General features: G+C 43.6%; 1 protein-coding gene across 5 annotated transcripts in view; it reads right to left on the bottom strand.

The window, feature by feature from the left end:
- ICA1 (islet cell autoantigen 1) overlaps positions 1–18,503 on the bottom strand; it is a gene marked incomplete at its 3' end in the record, with an annotated part of 80,296 nt that extends 61,793 nt beyond the window's left edge. For all 5 annotated transcript variants that reach the window (XM_082303971.1, XM_082303972.1, XM_082303973.1 and 2 more), the window contains exon 1: positions 18,379–18,503. The remainder of the gene's footprint in view (positions 1–18,378) is intronic.
- Positions 18,504–19,050: the final 547 nt, after the last annotated feature.

The raw sequence follows: 19,050 nt of genomic DNA, 5'->3' as shown, positions 1-19,050 counted from the left end.
AAGGTAATGGTGCTGAAACTGAACTTTGGCACTAATCTGGGAGAGATAATAGGGGCTGCAATGGGGAAATGCAACACTGGAAACATATCTAGCAAGGTGCTGCTTACAGACAGTATGGTTAGCCCTGGAGTGGCAAAGGGACTGGAACAGATTGCAGGAACCCGAACAAGGGAATGCAAATAACCTGAGTGCTTCCTGCAACTGTGAAGCACATGCACTTCCATTTGGAGCCAAATCCCAGATTTCTGATTCGAACCTCTCTGCTGTCAGTACCTGTGAAACTTCCTGGCAAAGTTCCATGAGATGCTGCAAGATTATATCAGAGCAGGAAATTTTCCTGAGTTGGAATTTTTGTGAAATGCTCATAAGCGCTGCAGGAGAGACCATGAGAAAATTCATAACTCTGTTTCAGAGCAGAGTTTAAATGTAAAGGCCAACAGCCAAACAACAAACAAAGAGGAAGAAAAGACTGTTTCAGATCGTTGTTTGCATTATAGCACCACCGAGTCAGACAATATACAGAATGGACAGCACAGATCAAGGCTTTGCTGTAGTTTCTAGAGCCATAAGGCACAGGCAACATTAACTCCAGTTTTCTAACACCTTTATGCTTGACTTCACTATTTTAATACTGGTCCTCCTTAAGTCAACTGTGGGTGTGTGTGAGTGAGATAAGAACACAGAATTTAGCTTGTATACACATCCATGACTCAGTTATTCAGCAGCACACTTGGTTTGACAGGAAGCAAAGAACAGTGTATCTAGATGCAATAACATGCATATTACCTGCAACAAAGCGTAAATGACCAACACGGGGAACAAGTTTAAGGCACTGACCTTACACACTGCACACGTCCACCTGACTCTCCTGGAAACCAATGTCCCTAAAAAAAGAAGTGTCCTGTGGTTTTACCTGTGTGACCATGGAGAGGACATGAGGAAGCGGGATGGAAAATCTACCTTGACCCTAGAGGCACGGGTAGGCGAGTTGCAAGGAAAAACAATCACAAAAGGGGGTTCTCCCAGGAAAATTGCTGCTCCAGTTTCCAGTGGGCAGTTCCCGAGACAGAGTAGAAGGGCTGGTCTTACTTCTGATCTTAATGAAGGGACTTCTGACTCGTATCTACAAGAAATGAGTAACGAATACTATGACCAGGATTATAGAGGCCCTGCCTCTGCCCACGTGGAGGAAAGGGACAACCAGGTTTACTGGACTGTGTGGATTCAATGGCCTGGCATATCAGACCCACTGGAGTATAAGGCTCTAGTGGACACTGGTGCACAGTGTACCCTAATGCCATCAAGCTATACAGGGGCAGAACCCATCTGTATTTCTGGAGTGACAGGGGGATCCCAACAGCTAGCTGTATTGGAGGCTGAAGTGAGCCTAACTGGGAATGGGTGTCAAAAGCACCCCATTGTGACTGGCCCAGAGGCTCCGTGCATCCCTGGCATAGACTACCTCAGGAGAGAGTATTGCAAGGACCCAAAAGGGTACCGGTGGGCTTTTGGTATAGTTGCCTTGAAGACGAAGGAAATTAAACAGCTTTCCGCCTTGCCCAGTCTCTTGGAGGACCCTTCTGTTGTGGGGTTGCTGAAGGTCAAAGAACAACGAGTGCCAATTGCCACCACAACAGTGCACCAGTGGCAGTATCGCACCAACCGAGACTCCCTCATTCCCACCCATAAGCTGATTCATTGACTGGAGAGCCAAGGAGTGATCAGCAAGACTCACTCACCCTTTAACAGTCCCATACGGCCAGTGCGAAAGTCTAATGGAGAGTAGAGACTAACAGTAGGCTAACGGGGCCTGAATGAAGTCACACCACGGCTGAGTGCTGCTGTGACGGATATGCTAGAACTTCAGTACAAACTGGAGTCAAAGGCAGCCAAGTGGTATGCCACAACTGATACCGCTAATGTGTTTTTCTCAATCCCTTTGGCAGCAGAGTGCAGGTCACAGTTGGCTTTCACTTGGAGGGGCGTCCAGTACACCTGGAATCGACTGCCCCAGGGGTGGAAACACAGCCCCACCATTTGCCATGGAGTGATCCAGACTGCACTTGAACGGGTTGAAGCTCCTGAACACCTGCAATACATCGATGACATCATCATGTGGGGCAATACAGAAGAAGTTTTTGACAAAGGGAAGAAAACAGTCAAAATCCTTCTGAAGGCCAGTTTTGCTATAAAAGAAAGTAAGGTCAAGGGACCTGCACAGGAGATCCAGTTTTTAGGAATAAAATGGCAGGATGGATGTCATCAGATCCCAATGGATGTGACCAACGAAATAACAGCCGTGTCTCCACCAACTAGCAAAAAGGAAACACAAGCTTTCTTAGGCGTTGTGGGTTTTTGGAGAATGCATATTCCAAATTACAGTCTTATTGTAAGCCCTCTCTACCAAGTGACCTGGAAGAACGATTTCAAATGGGGCCCTGAACAATGACAAGCCTTTGAACAAATTAAACAGGAGACAGTTCATACAGTAGCCCTTGGGACAGTCTGCGCAAGACAAGACAGAATCATAGAATTGTTTAGGTTGGAAAAGACCTTTAAGATCAAGTCCAACTGTTAACCTAGCACTGCCAAGTCCACCACTAAACCATGTCCCTAAGCACCACATCTACCCGTTTTTTAAATACCTCCAGGGATGGGGACTCAATGACTTCCCTGGGCAAGCTGTTCCAGTGCTTGACAATCCTTTCAGTGAAGAAATTTTTCCTAATATCCAACCTAAACCTCCCCTGGCTCAACTTGAGGCCATTTCCTCTAGTCCTATCGCTTGTTACTTGGGAGAAGAGACTGACCCCCACATGTAAAAAATGTGCTCTACACCACAGACGGGGAGAAAGGCCCTGCCTGGAGGCTCTATCAGAAAGCACCAGGGGAGACTTGAGGTCGACCCCTAGGGTTTTGGAGTTGGGGATACAGAGGATCCGAGGCCTGCTATAGTCCAACTGAAAAAGACATATTGGCAGCGTATGAAGGGGTTCGAACTACTTCGGAAGTGGTTGGTACTGAAGCACAGCTCCTCCTGGCACCCCGACTGCCGGTGCTGGGCTGGATGTTCAAAGGGAGGATCCCCTGTACACATCATGCAACTGATGCTACATGGAGTAAGTGGGTCGCACTAATCACACAATGGGCTTGAATAGGAAACCCCAGTCGCCCAGGAATCTTGGAAGTGATCATGGACTGGCCAGAAGGCAAAGATTTTGGAATATCACCAGAGGAGGAGGTGACGCGTGCTGAAGAGGCCCTACTGCATAATAAACTACCGGAAAATGAGAAGCAGTATGCCCTGTTCACTGATGGGTCCTGTTGTCTTGTGGGAAAGCGCTGGAGGTGGAAGGCTGCTGTATGGAGTCCTACACAACAAGTTGCAGAAACTGCTGAAGGAGAAGGTGAATTGAGTCAGTTTGCAGAGGTGAAAGCCATCCAGCTGGCTTTAGATATTGCTGAATGAGAAAAATGGCCAATGCTCCGTCTCTATACTGACTCACAGATGGTGGCAAATGCCCTGTGGGGCTGGTTGCAACAATGGAAGCAGAGCAACTGGCAGCGCAGAGGCAAACCCATCTGGGCTGCTGCATCGTGGCAAGATATCACTGCCTGGGTAGAGAACCTGGTAGTAAAAGTACATCACGTAGATGCTCACGTACCCAAGAGCCAGGCCACTGAAGAACATCAAAGCAACCAGCAGGTGGATCAGGCTGCTAAGATTGAAGTGGCTCGGGTGGATCTGGACTGGCAACATAAGGGTGAATTACTGACAGCTTGGTGAGCCCAGGACACCTCAGGACATCAAGGAAGAGATGCAACATGTAGATGGGCTCGTGAGTGAGGGGTGGACTTGACTATTGCACAGGTTATCTATGAATGTGAAACATGCAATGCAATCAAGCAAGCCAAGCGGTTAAAGCCTCTCTGGTATGAAGGACGATGGCTGAAATATAAATATAGGGAGGCCTCGCAGATTGATTATATCACACTCCCACAAACCTGCCAAGGCAAGTGCCATATGCTTACAATGGTGGAAGCAACCACGGCTGGAAACATATCCCGTGCCCCATGCCACTGCCCGGAACACCATCCTGGGCCTTGAAAAGCAAGTCCTTTGGCGACATGGCACCCCAGAAAGAACTGAGTGACACAATGGGACTCATTTCCAAAACAACCTCATAGACACCTGGGCCAAAGAGCGCAGCATTGAGTGGGTGTATCACATCCCTTATCATGCACCAGCCTCCGGGAAAACCAAACGATACAATGGACTGTTAAAAAACTACACTGAGAGCAATGGGTGCTGGGACATTCAAACATTGGGATACACATTTAGCAAAAGCCACCCGGTTAGTCAACACTAGGGGATCTGCCAATCGAGCTGGCCCTGCCCAATCCAAACTTTTACGTACTGTAGAAGGGGATAAAGTTCCTGTAGTGCACATAAAAAATATGCTGGGGAAGACAGTCTGGATTATTCCTGTCTTGGGCAAAGAAAACCCATCTGTGGGATTGCTTTTGCTCAAGGACCTGGGTGCACTTGGTGGGTGATGAGGAAGGATGGGGAAATCCAATGTGTACCTCAAAGGGATTTGATTTTGAGTGAGAATAGCCAATGATTTGAATTGTATGATGTTAATTGCTATATAATACTATATGTCATCACTACCATGGTTGCTATATGCCTTATCAATGGGATCACAGCAAAAATCACCCAAATTAATGAAGTATGAACTTTGATAGACCCAGACAAGCACAGCAGTGATGGAACCAGAACTAGCTTCAGCATGCCACCATCCAACACCACACACCATCTCTCCTGCCCTGAAGGACTGCAACAACAGATGGAGGCCAAAGTCATGGACTAAATGAATTCAATAGACATTTTAGAGGGATGGCCCATAGGCTAAGGGAATGATATCTGTGTGCATATATCAAAAGACTGGAAAAGTGGTGGTGATTAATTGGAATGTATTGGAAAGCGTGGGACCTGGGCATGACGTAGATGGTATAGAATAAGAGGTGGATACTGTCCTGGTTTCAGATGAAAATAATATTGATAACATACCGGTGTTTTAGTTGTTGCTAAGCAGTCAAGGACTTTTCAGCTTCTCATACTGGCCTGCCAACAAGAAGGCTGGAGGTATACAAGAAACTGGGAGGGGATCAGCCAGGACAGCTGACCCCAACTGGCCAAAGGGATATTCTTTACCATATGACATCATGCTCAGCATATAAACTGGGGGTAGTTGGCTGGGGTGCAGCTGCTGCTTGGGGACAGGCTGGGCATCTGTCCATTGGTGGTGAGCAATTGTTTTTCATTTGCATTACTTGTCTTCCTTGGGTTTTATTTCTCTCTCGTTTTCTTACTTTTCGTTACAATTTATTATTATTATAATAGTAATATTTTATTTCAATTATTAAACTGTTCTTATCTCAACCCACAAGTGTCCTCACTTTTACTTTTCCGATTCTCTCCCCCATCCTGCTTGGGGGGCCAGGGGGTGCGGAAGTGAGTGAGCAGCTCTGTGGTGCTTAGTTGCTGGCTGGGGTTAAACCACAACTAGAAAATAAGAAGATATCAGGGTCATGGTGAAACAATTCTCATTTGCAAGCATAGTTCACACTCTTTCTTCCTAAACATCTGACCTTATATTTTGTTTCTGGGGTCATCTTAGTTATACTCCTCCGAGTCGTACATAGTACCCCTATATCCCTAAGATATTATTTGTGTGGATGTTTTAGTTCAAGCTGAGGACTGTATCACAGCCATTAGGACAGTGTTTTCACAGTATGAAAATGAGGGCATGTCCCATTGTGTGACACAATGGCATCTGAGGTGTCTGAGGCTACAAGGCCTGCTGGGATAGTGCTGTATGGCCATATAGGGTGGAAGGAAACAAAAGTGAAGTCTTACCTACACTGCCTGCTGGAAATGGTTCCTGGTGTGTGGTAGCACCCAAAACATGCCAGGAGAGACAAAGCTCCCAGAGAGTTCTAGGTGGTATACACAAAGATCATGCCAGGGAGATTGCAGCAATTGAACAGCAGGATCGAGAAGCAGCCCAGTGATCAAGCTCAACCCCTGGGCCCATTTTATTTCCAGTACAGAGCTAGCTTTTGATCCCAAATGAGAATTCAGTTTGTACAAAGACAGCTTAGTAAGCACTAGCATTGAGTAAACAAACTGTGGTTGCTCAAAAAGAATCAGATGACTTTTGATGAGGCTTACGGTATTTCACCTACAATTTCCATCAAGAAATGTTCCTGGATCCCATTCATTCCAGATGCTGTTCAAGGAGCTTTCATAAAGAAACGAGTTATGCCTCAGAATTCCCAGCTGAGTTTCACCTTTCTCAGTGACTGAGAACACTCTGGAAAACCTGGATGTCCAGTACTATTATGCCATTCTTTTAGCTGTTAATTTAGACCACAAACGTACATTTGGTTTGGGTCCCACTCATTTCAACAGTACCCTAAACGATTTTGATTTACACAGACCTTATTTCAAATTAGATACACTTGTGTAATATTTGCAGCACTGTAAACGAATTCATATTTCATGTTTCAGCATCACAGTTAAGCTCTACTGAAATGGAAACAGTATATATTAACACAGGTATCAAAATCAGAAACAAAGGTAGAGGAACATAATAAAGGAATATTTACTTGAGCTGGATGTAGTTGATGTGCTATTACAGGAATTCTCATGTTTGTATTCAAGTTCTACTGCAAATGTATCAATTTTTTGCTTATAATGCTAGGATTTTATTTTTAAGAAATATCCAGTCTTACTAGATAGATCATATCCTTAACTGGGTTTTCAGGAGGAGCTCAGGACAACCGTGTGATCTTCATGGTCAACTTCCTCAAAGCATGCACATGAACAGCCTGTTTCTATGGGCAGAAAGTTGAGCACCTTTGGCAGAAGGCCAGGATAGATGAGTTTTAATGAACTCAAATGCAAAACTAATACATGTAGAAGATGGAGGTGGGGACGGGTTACTCAGGAGAATGCAAAAGCATTGCCTGAGTATGCAGGGATGGAGTTAGGAAAGGCAAAGCCACGCTGGGGTTGAACCTAGCAAGGGACACCAAGGGCTACAAGCAGTGCTGTATAAAAACAGTGGCACCAAAAAACAGGCTAAGGAAGACACAGGCCCACTGCGTGACAAAGAATGTGGAAAGGCAGAGGTAGATTTTTACCTTGGTTTTCACTGGAAGGCCTGCCCTGTGGCTCTCTAGTTCTCTGAGCCTACTGTCAGGGTGTGTGGGTATGTATCATTACCCACATTACAGAAACACTGAGTTAAGAGGTACCTAAGCCATTTGGACATACACAAGTCCATGAGACCAGATGGGATGGATCTTGGAGTGCTGAGGGGGCTGGCATATGTCATTGCAACAATGTTCTCTCTGTTCTCTTGGAGGTTATGGTGATCAAAAGATGTGGCTGATAACTGGAAAAAGACAAACACCATATCCATCTTCAAAAAACATAGCAAAGAGGATGAGGGACACTTCAGGCCCACCAACTTCACCCTCAGTTCTTGGAAAGATCATGGAGAAAACCCACCTGGAAACCATTTCCAGCCACAAGAAAGACAAAAAGGTGAGTGGGAACCGCCAGCATGGATTTATTAAGGGCAAACCATGCCACACTAACCCGGCTGCCTTCTACTATGAGATGATTGCCTCTGGTGAATGAGGCGACAGCAGTGGATATTGTATGCTGATTTTAGTAATGCCTTTGTCATGGTGTCCTACAGAATCCTTACAGCCTCTTCTGGGGCCACATCTGGAATAGTGCCCAGTTTTGTGTTCTTCATACAAGAAAAACACTGGCATACTGGAGTGGGTCCACCGGTCAGGGTCTGGACCCCATAACATATTTGTTCAGCTATAAGACCACCAGGCTAACAGGAGGCTTAGTGCTGTCTACAACTACCTAATGAGAAAATGTAGAGCAAACAGTCAAACTTTTCTCAAAGATGCACACTGGAAGGACAAGCGGCCATGAACACAAGCAGGAACATGTGAAATTTCAACTTAATATAAGCAGGAAAATTTTCACCATGAGGATGGTCAAGCACTGGAACAAGCTGCCAGATGAGGCAGCTTGTTCAAGAGTCTTTAACATTCCTGAAGATATTAAAGACTCTACTGGACATGGCCCCGAGCAACCTGCTCTAGCTGGGCCTGGCTGAGCAGGAGGCTGGACTATGTAATTTCCAGTGCTCCCTTTCAACCTGTGTGATTCTGTGAAAATCTGTACAATGTAAAAGAAGATGAGGTTGGAGAGCAGCGAGTTTGCTGCCACTATTGGTTTAATACAGAAGACTTTCCACAAGAATGGTGTAAATGGACAGCAGAGTTACATTGCACCGTGACCACTGTAGTTACACAAAAAACCCCAACAAACCAACAACAACAACAAAAAGAGTATACCACATTTAATCTCTAAGAGTTATCTACGATATTTTCAGCTTTTAGTCATATTGTTTATTGTCATTCATAGCTGAAACTTTTAATATTAAAAGTTTTCATTCTTCAGGTATTGCTACATGTACAATGTAAATTGTCCCTGCAGTCACTTTACAGGGCCATAATTTATTTATTTATTTTTATAATCTCTAATTTCATGTGTTGTGACCATCTACTCCAAGTCCAGGAACCAAAGAGGATTAAGATATTGGTTCAGCCGCAACAAAGGACATTATTAAAAGCATCTGGGATAGCTGAAAGCAGTGAGATTTTTACGAGAAATCCTAAAGTCATAAGTCTAGCCACAAAAAGTGAGAGAGGTGAATAAAAGCGGACTGGAAACAGCTCAGGGAAGTATCAAGGAATTAAAAGGAATACTTCATAACCATGTAACAAAGAATCGCTACAGTTGTGAAACACTGGCCCTGGGGCTGCAGAGAGACCAAGGAATGAGCACATCACCTTTGACTACTTTAGGCTTTGAACTCTGTTATGCTTTCAAAGAACAAGACATAAATGTCCTGAACAGAAGTAACAAGAGAGTTGCTCTGCCAAAGCTGACTACAATGGAAGCACATGACACTAACTAGAGTCCACCAACACCTTCCCCAAAAACAGCAGTCAAAATTATCCTATGTTATCATACAGTTTTAAACATAAAAACAAGCTTAGTTTGCCACAGGCAGTTGATGTAAGGGACTTTTTTAGTCTTAATACACTGGGAAGAAAAAAGAAGAAAAACAGTTTCAAGAAATAATATTATTATTGAAATTGATTGAAAAAAAAATAGCTTTCACCACCCCATCGGAATGCATTTGTATTGGAAAATTTCCATTATCTTTGATGATAAAGAGTTATGCAACACTTGTGATCTCTGTGACAAACAGCCTTTACCTTAGCTAACAAAAGGTTGGGATACCCTAGATAATATGAGGGGGGAGCAAACATAGGTGCTCTACAGCATGCTTGGGAAAGCATGCTACATTACAGCTGACTGTACGCCAATCCACGTTTGTTGCTGCACAGTGCTGGATCTGAGGTTTCCCAAAGAAGCCCACACACAGCTCCAGTAATTTTGCAAACGCTTCCCAGTGTTTTGGGACAGACAGATGTTACCTCAGTTTCAGCATTAAACCTGAGCTGGCCCTATTCATAACAAGTCTGCCCAGAACACAAGGGACCAGAGCGCTGAAACATCCGTTTCCATATGGAACAGCCAGGTTAATAATCCTGCCGAAATCTTGAAAATCCTGACCTGGCCCTCTGGCGTGCCACCAAGAAGCCTCAGCATCACATTCCACAAACCTCCCTGTTTGCACACTGACACCAGGGAGGACTGCCACAGCCTGTCAGCCTGGACACTGTGAAATACAGCCAAACTGTTTCTAGGCAGCCTGGCTTCAGAAGCAGTACAGCTGCACTCACGCAGCGCTCTGCCACAGCTAACAAGACATGCTGGAACCAAGATGGCCCTGCAAACAGCCAACTATGGCACCTCTGCATCTGTGGCAGAGTTTATCTGGGTTGTAGGCTATTTACCCATAAATTATTTCCACGGGTAGCCAAAATAGCTGGAATGCACACAGAACTTCATAATATTTCTGGCATACTCCATCACCCGGTTTTCCTACTGAGATATTTTATTAGCCATGATACTGGAATGAAACTTGATGGGAGGGCACCTTCATTAGTGAATGGCATTTCTATTCCTATGAAAATCCTCTGATTCTTTATATTCTCCAAGCCCACTTGAATACACCATGTACATTTTTCTGTGCAAATAGGAAAATGCTGTCATGGGTGTTTTGTGTGATTTAAACTCCAGCATACCCTAGGTTTACCTTCCATCTCATGCTCTGTACAACATTTGTACATGCTTGCTTCTTGTTTTTAGCTTTATTATATTATACTTTGTTGCAGCAGAAGTTGTCCGGTTTCCCAAAAGCTGAACAACTTTATACGAGTAGTATCTGAAGATTATTCATAAGCAAAAGACAGTATGAGTGCCTTCTCTCCAACAGAGAAATTGATAATGAACAATTCTGTATATCAATTCCACTCAGATAGTTTTTTCTTTTCCAGTGAGCGTAAATATAAGAAGTGTCATGTGGCAAGGTGAAGTTTAGATCTTAATGCTCTCCTAGGTTACGGGGAAATCAATTAAAAAAAAAAAAAATCTTTTCCCCTAATTCAAATATCTGTCCTCGGCTGAGCATTGGTTACACAGCTTTTACTGTGCTCTTAATAGCTCAGACAACAGATCTTATAGAAGAAAGCAGGAAGCAACCAGAGACAGCAAACATGAATCTTTTCAACTGTGAAGACTATATCTAAAACAAACTGTTGATCTAATCACAACTTCTCAGAACCAAGAGATGAGCTGAAATCCTTGCAAAAATGTTATAAATGCTGATCGACAGATCAAATTTAACATTCAAAGATGACCTACCATAGTTATGTAGGAAGACAGTCGATTGAACAACACATTTTTTGAGATGCTTCCAGAAACAACAAAAGGGAACTGAATGAGAGGCAGAGCAGAATTTAGCAAGCCTTATGTGAAAGGAATGTGTTCATCAAAAAAGACACAGAAGAGTCTGCACTTTCACTGATAGCACTGTCCTCTCAGTTTACTATCCTTCCAAAGCAGCCAATACGTTCTGAGGTTCTTCAAATCCCAACAAACTCTCTGCACCTTAAAAATCCTACAACTTATAACTTCAAATACAGCAGAATCATGCATTGCAGTCGATTTACTTAATATAACAGTGCTATTAAAATCATAGAATCATAGAATGCTTTGGGATGGAAGGGACCTTTAAAGGTCATCTAGTCCAACCCCCCTGCAATGGGCAGGGACATCTTCAACTAGATCAGGTTGCTCAGAGCCCCATCCAGCCTGGCCTTGAATGTTTCCAAGGATGGGGCATCTGCCACTTCTCTGGGCAACCCATTCCAGTGTTTCATCACTCTCATCGTGAAAAATTTTTTCCTTATATCTAGTCTAAATCTACCCTCTTTTAGTTTAAAACCATTACCCCTTGTCCTGTTGCAGCAGGCTTTGCTAAAAAGACTATCCCCATCTTTCCTGTAGGCCCCCTTTAAATGAATACTCTTCCAAGAAACTTTTAATACAGTAGGAGTAGAGTGGTACTAAGTAACAAAAATAAGAATAGTTTAAGGAGTTCTATCTGTAAAAGATAAGAGAGTTAGTTTCATTTATATAAAATACTCTGAAGGGAAGAAAATGTGCTTAGGTGAGGGAATCAATGCCATCTGTGCATCTTCCACAGCTCTTGGCTGACAACCTGTCTCCCTCACTCTGCTCCCTGGAAGCTGTGATCAAACTGAATCAAGTAAATAGGCCTCCAAAGCAAGAAGCAGTCTCACTGCAAGATGAAGATTAGGCAGGACACAGTTATATCTTCTCTGGTCTGCCTACAAACATGCAGACCCAATGAGTCAGGAGCTTCAAACCACATTTCACTTTGCTTTTGCCAAGCAAAAGAGCAGCCTATTGGTCTGAATTATCCATATCATCAATGCAGGAAAAGAATGAAAAATGAAGTCTGGGTCTATATAGGCATTCTGCATCAAGATTACACACAGACTTACAAGTATTCCTACTCTAACTACATGAATAGCTACCACTGTAATGCAGCTAAAATGAATCTAGAGTTTAAGTTATATCAATATGACAAATGACAAGATTTAATTTTTCCTCTAAAGCTCTTAGCACTCATGAATGATGTTCTAATCCTGCAGAATCATCCATGCTTAGCTTTAAATCCAGGAGTATTTTCACTCTGGTAGACTACTCACTGATGTACTTGTTTATTAATTCAAAAAGTTTGCAGAATCGGTCTGCAAGTGCTGCATTAGCAGCTCCTTCCATCCACTACAACTTTTTGTTTATTCCTTTGTCTCAGACAGATCCACAGCTTTGCTACTGATCCAGGGAAGCGTAGATCTTACAGATTATCCACAACTTCTCAGGAGAAGAAATACTGCCATCTTATAAGGGAGTTGTATCAACAGAATTACTCTTTCTTTTTTACTCTTTCACAAGCTGACATCCAGAAAGAAGTTTCATACATTCTTAAAAGAAGCACAGGGCAAACTGGCATCTGCTTATACAGAGAGGGACTCCTGCTATATTCATACACCTGGGAGGTGCTGAGGGGGAAAGAAATTCATGCTGTTTGACCCCAATTACCTAACTGTGGTGCTTAAATTACCATATGAGCCTCTCAATACTAAGCCCCTGCACAGATAGTGAATAGAACCTCCAAAGAGCAACTCTGAGCACCTGAACCAGCACCTCACCACTGTCCTCTGGGCGCACAGAAGTGATGGTTTTCTGCATGAAGCACCTGAACTACATGGCTAAATCATGCAGTAAGAGCACTTCTCTACTCCACTTCTCTTAGAACTGGGATTTCATGGTGGTCTGTTGAATTACTGGGGAAAAAAGATTCAGCAGCATACTGAGTAACACGTTGTGCTCGGGACACAGCCACATCACATAAACCCACTGGAACCAAATTTTTCTTTCACTGCAAGCACTTCTGGAACTAACATTTAAACACACAATTTCTTCCACTTCTTTCTCCTCTCTATCAAGGTTTATGAGACACCCCAGCAAAAAGTTCATTTATTCCATTCCATTTATTCATCTTGATCTTTCAAAGGATTAAAAAAGAAAAAAAAAAAAGAAATATTAAAACCGAAATGCAACATGCAGAAAAACCCCAACCACGTACTCAAAACAACAGAAGTATCAGAGAAATTGGAGTCTGTTTTTCAAGGAGGTAGTTTGAGCCAATATAACACACCCTTTCACTTCTTCAAGCTAGTAAACTGCATGAAGAACAGACCACAGTAATACAAGCAGGTATCTTAAATTACTAAGATTGTGTGATTAAGGACTTGCACCATTAGAAACCATGTACAAGGTATGAAGAAATCTGGATGTTCTGGGTCTTCTTTCTGTCATTTTGTAGAACTACCTAGGCAGCTGTCTGCAAACAGTGCATCCAACAAAATGAGTAGTACTATTGACATTAAATATATAATGACCTGTCTTTCACTGAATTTTACACTCACTCTCGATACTCTCTGTGCAGGGCAGATGACCAATAGCTATTGCAGAGAATACTGTTAAGAGTTACTTTATTCCAAAAACAATTATCTTGCTTCTAAGCTGGAATAATTATTTCAGAATACACAATTAACATAGGAAATTATTCTGTTTAATTTCCTGGTGTAGTCTAAACAGAGGATGATATCCAGGGCCCTGTTTCTTATGCTATCTTTTATTTAGTCTTTTATTTTTCTATTCCCAACTCTGATATGTACAAGTTAATTGAAGACAGTGGCAGATAAACAGAGTAAATTTGCACATTGGAAGTTTATTGCTCACTTATGCCTAGAACTTAAGAATATCAATCCATCTGAACTGCACTGGTTTTCAGTACTCGAGCAGTCAGAGGTAAGTTTTAGCCAACAGGAAAAAGTTGAAATCTGGCACTATGTCACCATGTTTTTTAAAACCTGGTTTTGCTCCCACGAAGTGCAAGGACCAAGTCAACTGTTAGTATTCCTCTCCAAAAAACAATTTTGTGTCTATTCAGTACTATGTGCCTGTCATATTATTCCAAAGGCTATAAAGTCATAAACTTACAGGCATAAGTGATCTCCTTCTTTCTAGAGCATAACATGTATTGAAAAGACACTTGGAGCTGGTTTGGGGGTTTGTTTTGGTTGGTTTTTTTTTTTTTTTTTTTTTTTTTTTTTTTTTTTTTCATTTTTTGAACAGTTGAATGACAAATTCCTAAAAATAGTGGCTTATCTTAAAAACACTGATAGGAATGGCACATGTAGTCATGACATAGTACATGTAATACCAGAACAAAATATTTCAAATAAGTGCTGGTAGACTCACAGTTAGAAGATTGATGAGCAAACAATAGTCCTTTCTAGGTAAGTTAACTTGCATGTAGAACTTCATCATTTACATAAAGACACAGATATTTAATTACACATAAAATTAATTTTAAATTGCTTTTTTCAGATTATACTATTTTTTCAGCTGCTTATTGTAAAATAATGCAAGAACAGCACATAGTATCAGTTTGCCCTCACATAACATCTTCTAATTGACTACTAGTTTTCCACTTAGATTTGTGAAGTACACTAAGTGAATGTCCTTAGGAGAGAATCACGTAAGAATTGTAAGTACCGTGTGTGTTTTATGGAAGAACAATTTGAATATAAGTCGTTGAGTGGCAGGTCTAACCTCACTCTGCAAATGAGCAAAGCTGGGGATATATACAATGAAGTATTGAATCTCGTTCTAAATGCAGACTTGCTTCATTTCTCTGAAATGACTATCAAATTGTTTTGTAATACACATTTGTTCTCTTAGTTTAAAAACCAATATTTTTAAACTTAGTAGCCAAATGCTATTAAAGAAAATGCCATATGGAACACCTGCTGTGCATAGATTATAAAAGACAATATGAAGATAGTTTTTGTGACACATTCTACCCGTAATCAGTCTAGAGTCTTAACCTTAGGAAACCTTCCCTTTGTAGAACCTATGAGAAAAACAATGGATGTACAAAAAAAATCATTAAACCCTCTTTACATGTCTACTATAATAAATATGAACAAATATGGTTTTAGAAGTTCAAACGAATGGCTCAGTTATTTAGATACCCTATTTGCTGACGCAGTCAACACTCTCAAGTTTCTGCCTCCCGCCTCCCTCCTCCCTTTTCATCCATGCAGAAGCCAGGAAGCCATGCTATTATACCTGAGGGGAAACAATGCCGGGGGAGAGAACAGGGGAAAATAATTTTCTCTAGATTCCCTCAGGAGATCATTTCACATCCATGGATAAGAGATTTGATTAACAAAACAGTTTTAGCATGCACAGCAACAACAATACAGGGTGATCTTCTTTCACCGCCCTTTGAGTAAACACCACGATCAATACAGGCTGTATACTCTTCATAGATGCATAGTCCACTCAACTTTTATAAGACTGTTCTCAGATCCTGGCACACCAGCTGACTGTTCCTAGAGCAGTGGTGATCCCTGTGAAGCTACTCGCAAGATGGACCTGAGTACTGTTTCAGTGACTCAGAACAGACAGTTCCCAAGGCTGACGTCAGCAATTGCGTAACGGGTCAAAACGCCCCTCGGTTTGCCATGGTTAACAATGGCCACAGGAAAAACTACCGTGAGACTATTACTAGGAACAACACATAAAAGGTCAAATGTTTCTACTGTTCTTGACTGCTGGGTTCTGTGTTTAACATTTGTCACTCTCCAGGCTTTTGTGTTTTTAATGCTTCTGCATCACATGGCATAATTTTGTCTTTAGAGTGATTTTATGGTTGAGAAGGGGCAAAACATCTTGAAGAATCAGCTACTTCAAAAAAATACTGTTGGAGGAGATTTTGAAAAAAGTACTAAAAAGAGTCTTCAAGGACATTTCTTGACTTTTAGTTTAGCTGAGATATTAGCACTTTTTTTTCTGCCAACTCGTACCAACAGCTTTCAACACTAGTTTAAGAGTGAAAAGAGCTATTATTATTAATTTCTTCCAGAAAAGGTTACTTGGGAATTCATCAGAACAATTTAGCAGCCCTGTAGGTATGGGCAACAGAGAAGAACAGGCAAGATAGGTGGGCTTGAAACTCTGCTAAGGGGAAAAAACCCAACCCTGTAGTAGGGTTCAACAGGAATTTTATTTTGCAGTATGTGATTTGCTCCACACCTCAATAATATAATCTTGTGAAAGAAAAATGTTCAAGAAATCTTCGCCTTTCCATACAGTCATAACTGGTCTTCTTGAACCTGTAAACCTTCACTAATGTACATATTTGAATCTCAGCTCCCACAAACACAATGGAAGAAATCTCCATTATCTAAAAAGCACTCAATTCTTTGTCAATTAAGAAGCAAGCAAATTCCAATTACCAGCATCTAATTCTTGAGTACGCCATTGTTTGAACCTTTCTGGAAATAACAATGTTTCGTCCATGAAGCTTTGACAGTAAAGAAACTTTAGAAACTCCTTTAGACCAAAGTTTGGCAGCATTTAACTGCCACATCATCTTCCAGTAGAGCTTGCTATAGGAAAAGCATGACTGGTTATACCAGTTACGGCAGTTTACTACACAAAAGAAGGTCTCTGTGGCTTTACACTAAATTCCTTCTTCAGTGGCATTAACATAAATCTTAAATCATAAAGTTACTCAGTTTAAATCAATAGGCTACCCTATTCAAAGGGCAGTATAAAAAAATTGCTACTGTCTAAATGAGATGTTCCTGGACTTCATGCTAAGTACCACTAAGAACCGCAACTCCTAGATCAGTGCCAGGCAGATAGCACTGTCAAGTAGTACTTCCACTCACTCCTTGGGAACCCTGGATAGACAAAGTGGAAAAAGAGTAGATAACGGAAAAAATCAGATGAAAGACCATAACCAAACCCAGCCCACCATTTTCTCTACCCAACGCCTTGGAAAAGTGATCAAACACTGTTTTTTCCTTACAACAGCCCTGCTAGACCGACACACGGGAACAGTTTATTTTCAAGAAGTCTGCTCTGCAACAAGAGCCGCAGCTGCTTTCTAAGATCCAAATTAAATAAAATCCATCCAGAAACCAAAAGAAAGAGAATAACAGAATAAAACATGGAGGGAAAAAAAAAACCCCAACAAATAGATGCTTCCTGGAAATAAACGGTCACCTTGCTTTAAAGCTTGCGGGCAGGGGCAAAATATTACAAACAACTGAACAGAAGAACAACTCCAATACCAAGCTTCCAAAATACCCAATGTAACTTGCGGGTAGGGCGTTAAATGACGTACCCCTGAGATTACCCAATTCAGTTCACATTTATAAATTTGAACTGAGGCAATAAGAGGGTCCATGCAGGGCCTTGAAGCTATCAGCACTACGCAAAACAGTGTGGAACAGGAGACTTATTTACATTTGGCGCTGAACATATACACAATGATACCGATGAATAAAAGAGCACAGTGCCCTTCACCCTTTCCTCCTACTGAACACTAACCTGATGTTTCAAGTAATTTTCCTTTTTTCCTTCTTCTTCTAAACGACTAGAGCAGATAAACAACATTCATGTGCCAGGTGGATAGATGCAGATCAAATCTGATTAGCAAGATCAACCTTTCCCAAAATACAAGCTTTCAATGGGACGTTTGGGGTTTTTTAATTCCAGTTTCACCAGCTGCTAACGCCTCGGTGCCTGGTTTGATGACTGACATTATCTTAGCCACAGGAAGCCCTGCCACCCCTCATAACCCAGCCGGCCCGAAGCCCTCGGGTAGAAACCAGGGCCGCCACCGCGGAGAGCGGCACACGCCGCGGCCGGACAACCTGCGCCTCAGCCCGCAGCCCGGCAGCCGAGCCGGAACTGCCGAGGAGACGCGGCCGTTTTCCTCCCCATCCTCCCCGCTTCCAGCGGGCAGACAGCCAGAAAGGACGTACGGGAGGAAGGCAGGCAGAAACGGATAAATGCAATAATCATGGCGAGATAACCGCACGGCGGGAGGGAGGGGGAACACAAGGCAAAAAGGAGGGGCAGATGCCATTTTGTGCCTCGGAAATTTCACCCCCGGACAGGTCTGGCCCTGGCTACACCCGCCGCCGAGCCCTGACGCACACCCGCGCCTCAGGCCCGGCCGCCGCGCCGCCTCCTTCCCCCCAAGAGGCGGGCAGGCAGCCCGCGGGGGAGGCGGCGCCCACCCGGGGCTGCCCGACACCGACCGCAGCAGCCGCTGGCGGAACCCGTTTTCCCCGGCAGAGCTCCGGCACGGAGCCCAGCGGGTCCCCCCTTCCCGCACTCACCTTGCCGCGGCGGAGGGGAGGGGAGGGCCGGGCCGAGCCGGAGGCGGAGGCGCCGCCGCCGCCCCTCCAGGTGTTCCAGCGCCGCCGGCGTCACAGGGGCGAACGCAGCCGCCTCTGCCGGCGCGGGCGGCCCCCGCAGCGGGGCGGAGCCGCCGCCGCCCGCCCAGCCCCCGAGGCGGGAGGGCGGTGGCTGCCAGGTCCGCGGCGCCCGGGGCCGGCCGCTTCCTGGCGTTGGCCTTGGCCGGGTCGCGTTTCCTCCTCCTTCCCCGGCCGCGCCGTGAGGGAGGCCTGAGGGAAAAGCGGCGGGGAAATCTCCCCGCGTTTGGGCCCTTCCGGGGCTCCTCTCACCGCCTCGTCCAGAACTCCAGGCTCTTCTCCTCAGCCCCAGCCTGCAGGGGACAGCAGGTGTCCCACGAGGAGCATCAAGGAAATAATAAAAAGTTTTGGCTGCTGTAAATAGGCAGTTGTGGTCGAGGAAGTGGAAACTTGGAGAAAAAGGCCCTTTGACGTAGTGGGCAGGTGGCAATGTTGAAGGGGATCAGGAGAGTGTTGGTTTTGAGCTGAGGTCAGAAATGGGTCATTTGGGATTTTGTGAGAGCTCTTCTGAGTAAAGTACTTGAGGTGGATTTTAAGCAGATTTTGGAGCTTGAAATGAGGGGGAAAGTGCACAGG

Source organism: Platalea leucorodia, assembly GCF_965183815.1.
Source record: "Platalea leucorodia genome assembly, chromosome: 1".
Lineage (NCBI taxonomy): Eukaryota > Metazoa > Chordata > Aves > Pelecaniformes > Threskiornithidae > Platalea > Platalea leucorodia.
The sequence above is the reverse complement of the archived record's forward strand: the minus strand, read 5'-3'. Positions and strand labels throughout refer to the sequence as shown.